Here is a 7,139-nt window from a genome sequence, read left to right on the forward strand (position 1 = left end):
TACTCAGAACTGTATTTTGGTAAATCAATGAACATTGAATCAACTTTTTAGTGCTAAAAACTCTTTTAACAGTACTCTAATGGCGCGGGCCCTCAAGGCTCGAGGTCCGTAACATTTTCCAATTCTGCTATGTCTAATGCGGCACTCTTTCTACCCCATTTGTCGAACTCTTTGTCCAGAAATACCCAAGGTTTAGTATCCCAGACTGTCTATGTATGGTTATTCGTAAAGATATGTTTAGATCAGACTTACTATATTCATATATCATGGATAATATGTATGCCAATTATGTAGTTTACTTAGGATCATTAGGAAAGATCGTTTGACTTGTTAGACTAACTCTAATAAATTGGAAGATAAGATCATTTTTGATGCTATACATCATATTCCCAATTTTCAAACAGATTGCACAAAATTAACTCCCTTAAATAGTAATTTCGCCAATATTTGCTTTAAGTCTGAAGATAATATTTATAATTATAATTCAATCACTATTAGCTATATCTATTTGGCAATTTGCAGTATCAGATCACTCAAAAGATTTTCCAATTTTAAATTTCCCATGGGTCAAAGGCAATTGCTTTATGCTTCCTGCTTTGGGGCATTTGCGTTTGCTTTTCATGCCACGAAATTCCCTCAAGAGCCTTTCACTTTCAGTTCGTTGCTCGTTGCTCTCGCTGGATGGTTTCTGTTGGCTGGTTTCTGGTTTGTTCGTCTTCTTTTGCCACTTCCGCTGACAATTTGTTGTTGCCGTTAGCTCTCTTCCAGAGAGACATGAATGAACCCCCCAAAAATAAAAACTCATCGAAAAGACCAATGCACGCCGTAAAATGTGTTTATGACATTTAATGCGAAACAAATCGGCAAACGTAAAGTCAATAAAAAAAAAACAACAAAAACAACGACCAAAAAATTATAATAAATAAATAATTTTTATGCATATATTCCCGTAATAAACAGAATAATTTTGTAAATTATATAGAGATATATATATGTTTGAGTGTTGCTGTCATGTTTTGCCAGTTTATTTATAAACATTTTGAAATATTTCAACAGCAGCGAGATAAAACTTTATAACCCAAAAGCCAAAAAGATCATTAAAGAGTTGAAAAAGCAAAGGCAACAGCAGCAACATCAAGAAGCAGCAGCAGCAGCAGCAGCAGCACCTGTTGCAGATGATTGACGGCAATATAAGATGATGAGTCAATTGTAAGTATATTGCTGTTGTTGTCAACTTTGTTAAACATTGTTGCTGTCGTCTGTCTGTGATTGGCCCCATGCTGTTGTTGTCGTCTCTCAAATGTGGCAATATGTTCTCCTTTGACTAATTGCTAATGTTAATTTATGCCAAGCAGCACATTGCCTCACATTGTTCTTATGTTGCTGCCGTGTTACGCCTGCGCCCCGCAGCAGCAGCAGCAACATGCTGACAAGCAGCTAATTTGCAAATGAAACTTGTTTTTTTTGTCGTCAACTGAGTTAGTTAGTTAGTTAGTCAGTTAGTGGCAAACTGCAATTGTTGCTATTAAATGTTTGCCTTAACACTTTGCCTTTTCATTCACCCATTTACTTAGAATTGTTGTTAGGAGGGGGAAGTGAGTGCTTGGGGTGGTTCAATGCCTCTACTTTAACTTGTGACTGATCTGCCTCAGACTTACGTCGCGGTTTTGTTTGGTTTATTGTATTTGCTACAGAATTTGCACATTTCTGCATCAGTTGCAATAACATTTCCATTTTAAAAGTGACTCATTAGGCATTCGCATTCATATTTTTTGTTGCTGTTGTTGTTGCTGCTGCTGCTGTATTCATTGTTGTCGCCGGCAGGTCGTTTGCACTGTGGCAACAATTTGTTTCTGTCCCTTTTACTCTTTCACGTTCTTTTTCTTCTGCTGTTGTTGTTGTTGTTGAGGTTATTTTTCTCTTTTTTTTTTTGGGTAAATTTCCATGCTCAGTTATTCATTATTTTCTTGTTATTATATTTGTGGTTGTTGTCTGTTCTATTTACTTAAAATGATATACAAATAATTTGGCAAATATTAAACACCAAAAGTACACAAAATAAATTGTCATTGTTTAATTAATGAGCAACCTTGAAAATTCGCAACAAAAAGGCAACGATTGATGTGAAATTTTAGGTGAAACATATGGGGACCCCGTCATAACGTGAAGATATTAAAGTCCAACAAAAAGCAAAAAAAAGCCAAAATATAACAACAACAGAATACTAAGAAACTGATTGAAATAGAAATTACTTTAGTAAATAATTTCTTGTTAAAATATAAATTTGAACAATCAAAACATATTTTTATCACCTTAGAAATTATAAAAATCTTTATAATTCATTTCAATAGAATTTTCGTTTGTCAGTTTTTTTGTAAGTTTTTCGAATTCACAATAATTATAAAATTTATAAAAATATTTATAGCATTTTAAAGAACATAATTTCAATTTTTTTTCTTTAATTTTGAACAACTTCTGTAATTAAAGGTTACTTTGTTAAGAATTGAAAAGGAGAAAAACCATGCCACAGTGTCAAAATTTTAATATTTTTAAATCCAACTAATTGTAAGCCAAATCTTAATTCCTTTTAAAATCTTTGAAAAGGTGTTGGAGAAGTATTTAGGTATTTATTTTTTAAGAATGTTAACTTTTTAAATACTTTTTAAACTGTTAAAACGAGTTAATAAAAGGAACGTTTGTAGAATTGATTTTATCTAAAGATTTTATAAATATTTTAGAAAATTTTGTTTGAATTGAGTTAATTTTTTTATTTAACTTACTTTATAAATATTGCTCCCATTAAATACGAGCAATTGTTTCCATAAAATAATATTTTGCATAGGAAATTAAAAAAAAAACCTTTAGATTGAAAACATGTACTACTTTTTACCTTCTTCAATTGTCTTTTTGCCATATTGAAACAAGTTAATTGGAAGTATCATTAAAAAATAAGTTGCTGATAGCAATGTTGCTGAGTTCCTTTTAGTTGCCTCTAGTTATTGTCAAAGATTTGTGCCATTAAATCGAAATACTGTAACATTAATTAAATATTTGAAATTTGTTTGCTGGAGAGTTAAAGAATTTTACAAACTATTTGCCATAAGTTACTAAGGAAAAGTGTCTATTGTAAAAAGTTTTAAGAATTTACTTGGAGCACACTTCAATAATGGCAAAGTTCTCTACGCTTCAGTTACTTTATGTAGTGCATAATTTTCTTATAGAATAAATGCTAAAGAGAGTGAGAAGAAATGAGCAAATGTCTTCCGGGTGGCATTTTGCCATCAGTTTGAAGATGCCACTCAACGACGCATGAAAATGCCAAAGCAACACCAGCAGCAACAGCAGGAACGGCAACAACAGCTAAACTGATGCTATTGGCAGTTTAATCAAGACTTCAGTTGACTCTTTTCCTTCTCCTTTCTGTTTTGTTTTGTTTTTTTTTTTATTTTATGATGTTTTCTTTTTTGTTTTTGTTATTGCTGATAATGATAATGCGCTCTGGCCAGAATCAGAATCACGGAAGCAAGCGCGAGCCAAGAAAAATGTGTGCTTCAGAGCAGCGTCACAATGTTGTTGCCGTTGCTGTTGTTGCTGTTGTTGCTGTTGCCGCTGTCGTTGTTGGGCATTGAACCCCAAAGGCGTGCGGGCAATTGCCGCTGTTGCTGCTGGCTATGGGCAATGCGTTGTCAACTATTCTCTCCCTTCACTCCATAAGTAAGTTTGTGTGTGTGTGTGTGTGTTTCTGTTTACTTACGGGTAATGGCATCGCATCATAATCATTTATTTTTGCACTAGCCACCGCAAACTGAAGTGAGTGCCCGCTGCTGCTCAGTGGCTAATTTTATAAACTTCTTTTCATTCCGCCGTTGAACAGCTCAGCTCTCCGTTCCTATATATCTCAGATTTGCATTTTATTTATGCGCGCTGCATGCGCTGCAAGTTGACGAGAAAGAGTAGAAGAAGCAGGAGGAGTCGGAGGAGGCGGTGGTGGTGGAGTGAAGTCGAGAATGGGCTAAGTAGGTGCTGGGTGGGTGGTGTGATTGACATTTAAGAAGTCAACGTTCGCCCCGATCAACTTGATTGCCATTGTCTTTCATTCCAGCCCAGTGTCATATTAATTTGTTAATGGGCTTTAATATGTCTTTTGAATAAAATAAATGAATTAAAGCAAAATTATAAAAGTTCAGAGATAATCAAAGTAAAGTACAACTATAATTAATCATTTTGTATTACATAAAGTAAAGAATAATCAACTTTTCTTTGCTTAATGTTGTTGTAAGGCTTATAGCTTTGATGGTTCAATTGGTTCAATTGGAGATATAACCTTTTTAAATCGGTAAGAAATTTAGCTAAATTGGGTAAAAAATCGATAGATTGATTAAACATTATTTGGCACTATTCTTAAAAATCTCCAACTTGGTAATTTATTAAAATTTAAATTTATGTCTCTACTTTTTTATTGAAAATCTTATTTAATAGTTGATATATAACACTCTTAAATGGGTTCAAAATTAACTAAAATACAATCCAAGGAAAATGATTCCACAACGATTTCAAAATTAACTTTAACTGTCTCAAAACTTCTTAAAAATCCTTGGTGTTGCTGTATTAGAAACTATTTGTTTATAAAGTAATGTAGGAACTTGTTGGTTATTGAAAAGCAGTCGATACGCATTCAGAACGTCTAGAATCTGTAAGGAATTGGGGTGCACAGGTTTTAGCATTTAGATTGCCATGGCCAAACCTTAAGAGCTAACTAAAATGATTATGACATGTTTACCAACACTGTCCATGTCTCTTAACACATTGCATTTCATATTGGCAAATCATTTTTGCCACATTTTGTAAAGTGCATTTGCAACAAATATTTTCAATTGCAAATGAAACACGAAATGGTTGTCCAACTTGATGAGGAGCGGGGAACCGAAGGAAAAGTAAAACTATCTTCAAACTTCAAGTTATGCGTTTGCACATGCAACACATAGAGAAGGAGAGCGAGAAAGAGAGAGAGACACAAAGAGGGAGCAAAAAAATGAGGAAGCAACTTTACGACTGAATTGAAAGTTTTTTTGTGCGGCAACCAATTGCAAGGAGACACAATGCAGGAGGGGGAGAAAAGTGCAGCCAGTGAAGCATTTGATTTTGAACACCCCAAGCAGAGGTGCAGCTGTATGTATGTATGTATGTACATAGACATATACATATAAATATAGTTGTAGATGTAGATGATGGAGCTGGAGCCAGTTGGCCAAGCTCTAAGCTGATGTTGCTCACTTTGTTGTATGTAGTTATTGTTGCTGTTGTTGCCTGCCTGTCTTCAATTAACACGCCGCTTTGTTGTTGCCGTTGTGTGGCATTTTCCTTTACCAATTGCAGAATGCGTTGACCTTTTCATTTGCTGAAGAGTATGTATGTAGGTAGGTAGAAGTGGATTGCGAAGGGATAAGGAGGGAAGAGGTGCCTGGTGCTGGTGCGCTCTCAAGTGTGGCCACAGAGCATGATAATGACGATGATGATGATGTTGCTGCTGCTGCTGCTGCTGCTGCTGGTGATGATGATCAAGGCGGCAACTTTGACGGCTTGTTGGGACACCTTTGACTCTCCACTCTCCGCTGGCCTTAACAAAAATGAAAAAAAAAAAAAAAAAAACAAAAACCAACTCAGATTGCGCTTTTGATTTAACTGCTTAATCAACTTGAAGTTGTTGCTGATGTTGAGGTTGCATGTTAAATTGCTTGAGCTTAGTGATCTGAGATGATCTCAGGCGTGATCGATGATGGTTTGCCCTCTTTTCTGAGCACTCGCACTCTTCTGTTTTCTTCTGCTTCTGCTTCATATCTCTTTTAGTTTTGCTACTAAATTAAATCAAAACTGGCAGCGTGTTAAAACGTGCCCGGAATGGATGTTCTTGTCTTGGGTTACCTCGCCATCCAAAAGCAAAAGGAAATCACCACTTGAGACAACGATGGCGACGACGACGACGCGTGCATGGGGTCGGATCGCTCTAAAATGGGAATGGGAATGGGATTGGGAATGGGTGTAGTAATCGCAATGAGGAAGAAACGGTGAAAGAGGAGGAGGAGGAGGAGGAGGAGGAGGACGAGTATGATTAGGGCAGGGCCAGCTTAATGCAATTTTTAGTATGTACTTACTGCAAATGTTGCGTGTTGTAAATTAGTTGCTGTTGATGAGTGGGAGGAGTGGCAGGAGGACTCACCATAACGGGTAGCTGCTGCAAGTCACCAGACCTCTTCATTTACGCCCATCTTTAGCCTGTTAAACTGCCAATTACTTGCTCAAAGATTACATATATTCCAAAGTAAAGGACAAAGAAGTGCTATAAGCGTCTTCAAAATTTATGTAAACAGCTTAATACTTAAATCCTAAAATATAGGAATAGTCCCCTATGGATTCATTTAAGTGAATTCCTTTCTTTTTTTTTTGCCCATTTCATTACTTCTATTAATTGCTGGATCACAAAGTTCAAATTTTACATTTTTAAAAACAAAATATCCGTACAACTTTTGTTAAAAATCATCAAATCCGGAAAATCTTTTTTCAATACAAATTTTATACGAAAATTTTCAATCGTTAGTTTATTATTTTTGTAATCAAAAGTTCGTTAAATTTTCTCTGGTTCAAGCTGTCAAAAATACAAAAACAGACAGAAAATTTTTAAATGCGTTTTTTATATAAGAAACTTGTCTAAATTTGGCATTTAAATCCAAATTCACATTCAATTTGCACTTTATATACTACAAAATTGTTATTATTTGAAATTTTTAAAGTTAAAAATTGGCAAGAAATGAACTGGCGAATAATTTAGTAACAAAATCTACATATATTAAGCACATTTCAAATTTGAGTTGTACTGAATTTATGTTTTTGGTTTACTTTCTTGGTTTGCGGTTTTTACTTTGCTTTTATTCTGTGTGTGTGTGTGTGTGTGTTGGTTTTTGTGAAAGTTGCCAAAAAGAAAAAGGAATGAGAAAAACAAATCGAAGCTGCAGGAAATTGTCAAGCCTGGCATCCTGTTTCGGTTTCCCTAGGGGCAGTATAAACGAACAAAATCGAAACCAAACGAAATGCAATCAAGTTGCCAAATACATGACATGAAAAGATACTTCCTTATTGCAAAG

This window comes from Drosophila willistoni, assembly GCF_018902025.1.
Source record: "Drosophila willistoni isolate 14030-0811.24 chromosome XR unlocalized genomic scaffold, UCI_dwil_1.1 Seg144, whole genome shotgun sequence".
Classification (NCBI taxonomy): Eukaryota; Metazoa; Arthropoda; class Insecta; order Diptera; family Drosophilidae; genus Drosophila; species Drosophila willistoni.